The sequence below is a fragment of the Gossypium arboreum genome, chromosome 6 (genome assembly GCF_025698485.1).
Source record: "Gossypium arboreum isolate Shixiya-1 chromosome 6, ASM2569848v2, whole genome shotgun sequence".
Taxonomy (NCBI): domain Eukaryota; kingdom Viridiplantae; phylum Streptophyta; class Magnoliopsida; order Malvales; family Malvaceae; genus Gossypium; species Gossypium arboreum.
Genome location: NC_069075.1, coordinates 128,579,469 through 128,582,954, shown reverse-complemented (window position 1 = coordinate 128,582,954; position 3,486 = coordinate 128,579,469). Strand labels below are relative to the sequence as shown.

At 40.2% G+C, this 3,486-nt stretch overlaps 1 non-coding gene across 1 annotated transcript; it reads right to left on the bottom strand.

Annotated features, from left to right (window-relative positions):
- Positions 1–2,795: 2,795 nt before the first annotated feature.
- Positions 2,796–2,902, bottom strand: LOC128294883 (small nucleolar RNA R71). Its single transcript, XR_008285190.1, has one exon. It is a non-coding gene; the product is annotated as a small nucleolar RNA R71 (small nucleolar RNA).
- Between the last annotated feature and the right edge of the window lie 584 nt (positions 2,903–3,486).

Below are 3,486 nucleotides of genomic sequence, written 5' to 3'. Positions count from 1 at the left end.
TGGTTCTTTTCTCCTTGGTGTGAATTCCTACCTTTTTGGTTCGATTTTGGTTGTTTCGTTTTTGTCATTTTGGTCTTTTTAGATTGTTCTCCTTTAAATTTTTTGGTCACCTATTTCCTTGGCTCCTCTTCTCTCTCGTATCAAGTATCTTTGGCCAAATATCTCTACTTTGGTGGTGAGCTGACTCCTTTCTTCCTCTCCTTTACTCCAACATTACCCCTCTTAACTGAATACTTTCTTTCCTTCACTTTTCCTCTCTTTTTCCTCCCAAAAGCAACAAAAGAAAGGAGTAACATTGCTTTTGGGACCGAATACTCCATCCCTTTTGTTGCGGTTTGGTGTTGTTCTTCAACAAGTCGACAAGTACTCTCGAACTGTTAAAAGCCAAATACTCTTTCCCTTCTTGCCGATTCTTATCTTCCTTCTCCTAGGTGTGGTGTTTCTTTCAGTTTTTAGAGTTTCTCAGGGAATGAAAAAGTTGCTGTTAAATATTGAAGCAGTCGGAACCTTTCCTTCTTTTATCGATCAAGGTAGTTTTGTTTACGATTATTGTGTTCAATTTTTGCATAACTTATTTAGGAAGGTGTTAGTCGATTGCCTAATTTCTCCTATCCTTGGTTTGCATTTTCAATAAGTAATATTATAGTCTCAAGTCATGTGTTTTTGTGATCATCGTTAATGGGTTTTGCGGTCAATGTAGCTATTCGATTAGGAGTGTAAATCAGCCTTCATCAACAGTTCTAACAGGACTAGTCACTCTTATGATCCAGGCAAGTATTGGATGTTATTTTAAGTTCGGGATAAACAAAGGTGATTAACCCTAGTATCAAGTGACTAATAGAATATCTTGACTAGATGTAGGTTTGGGGGACTTTTGAGCTAGTCACTCGTTTCGCAACCAGGTGTGTAATCACACTACTTTTAGCATAGATCGACAAAAGCCGAAAAGGTATGATTATTGACACTACACGAGCGTACGCTCACTCGTGTGGTGAATCGGATGGAAATCGTAGGCGTTCGATTGTAGAGGCCACCATGAGCGATTTCATGGGCTTAGGCCGGTTTGGGTCGCATTGGGCCAAAATGGGCCGTGTAGGTCCCACAAGCTCGTAGGCCCACACGGGTAAATCACGAGAGTGTATGGAGGTTATTGGGGTAGACTGTGTAGTTCGCACGGCCAAGGCCATTTATAGGCCTATTGGGCCATGGGCTTGTGGACCCACATGGGCCGTGTTATGGGCTTTGGGCCCATTTTCATTGATCGTTTGTTAAGTTTGCACGGGTCGCCCAAGATGACTGTGGACCTACTGATGGGCTGGTAAGTGTACCTGGACCCTTATTTTTGGTAAATGACAGATATAGCGCTATGTGATATATGACTGTTTGAGCATGCCATTTATACTGTTTATACATTTCTATTATGTTGCATCGTATGGGGTGGGATATATGATTTGGAGGAAGTGTACTAAAAGGCTATAAGCCTATTACTGGCAGCTCTGCTGCGAATACTGTTTTAGTGCCGCAACCGGTTCTACTTGGAGTGTAAGGTTGGGTGGGTTGATTTTATCCCTACATGGTGTGTAGGGTTGGTACGAAGATGGTGTGTAGAGGCTGGATTGGGTAGGATTTTCTGATTGCATCTTGTCTCGACATCACATCGAAATGGGCTCTAGCCTGATTGATATTGTTACTAAAATGGGCTCGAGCCCGCATCGCTCATATCGAAATGAGCTAAGACCCAAACTGAGACTGCAAGGGCTTAGTCCCAAATTGTGTTTACTCTAATTGATTGCTATTATGGGATTACACACTGAGTTTCGTAAACTCACCCAGCAGTTAATTGTGCAAGTAATCCCCAGATATAGGCAGATCATTGTGACGGAGGACTCAGCTGTGGCCATTCAATTTACTTATCTTTTATTATTTTATGTTTTGGTTATATTTTGGGTTTTTCTTTATGTAATAAGGCCTATTGGGTATTTTTTCCCATTGGATTTATATCTGCTAGAGGTGGGAAAGACACAAGATTTCAAAATCCAAACGTTTTCTAAAACACCACGAAATCGCAACTAGTTTTAAAAGCTTCCGCAAACGAAAACTATGTTACAAAATTAATAACGTTTTAATATAAATAAAATTTAATCATACAATTCCACATAATCAATGAACAGTCACGACTCTCATTCAGCTTTTCAAACTATATAAAGAGGCTAGCTAAAGTTTGGATTTATGTTTATAGAAAAACACTTCGATGTGATATCGCCAGATCCGGTCATAACGTCTGGGCCGGGTTTGGGGTGTTACAAGACCCTGAAATTGAGTGAACTTTTAGAAAAAGAAGATGAAAATGAATAGCTCAGAGACAGAACGAGATGGACCTTGGAAATCAGAATCAAGGCCAAGGTAATGAAGCCGATCATGTACAAAATCCCATCCTCATTGTCGATGATAGGGATCGATGCATCAGACAATATGCTGTACCGCTTTACAATGAGTTAAATCTATGAATTAGAAGGCCAGATATTGAGGCAACCTAATTCGAATTGAAACCAATGATGTTTATTGGTATACCTACGGAAGATCCACATCTTCACCTTCGATTATTTATGGAGGTTAGCGATTTATTCAATATAGCTGGTGTGACTGAAGACGCACTGAGGTTGAAGATGTTTCCATATTCATTATGAGATCGAGCACGAGCATGGCTCAATTCATTGCCACCAAGTTTCATATCTACATGGCAAGAATTAGCAGAGAGATCTTTGGTAAAGTATTTCCCGCCTAGTAAGAACGCTAAGTTGAGGAACGAGATCACAACTTTCCAACAATTGGATGACAAGTCTTTGTATGAGGATTGGGAGTGATTCAAGGAGTTATTTCGTAAGTGTCCTCATCATGGGATTCCTCATTGTATCCAGTTGGAAACATTCTATAATGGTCTCAATGCACATACAAGATTGATGGTAGATGCTTCTGCGAATGGTGCAATTTTATCTAAGTCTTATAATAAGGCTTATCAGATCATTGAGAGGATCGCGAGTAATAACTATCAATGGCCAACAAATCGAATAGCTTTAGGAAGACGTATAGCTAGAGTTCATGAAGTTGATGCTCTCACTTCATTATCAGCTCAAGCATCGTCTATTTCCTCTATGTTAAAGTAGTTTACTGCTAATAGTGCTAAAAATTTTGCAGCTCAGCCACCAAGTCCATTTGAAGTAGTTTCCTGTGTGTACTGTGGGGAAGGTCATTCTTTCAAGAATTGCCCATTGAATCCCAAGTCAGTGTACCATGTGGAGATCCAACATCAAAATAGGAGTGGACAAGTACCCCAGTCCAACTTCTATAATCCTTCATGGTGTAATCATCCCAACTTTTCTTGGAGCAACCAAGGAAATGGACCAAACAACAACTTTATGCAACATAGACCCAGCCAATCTCAAGGGTTTAATCAGCAAGCTTCAAAACCAGCCCAAGCTGAATCAT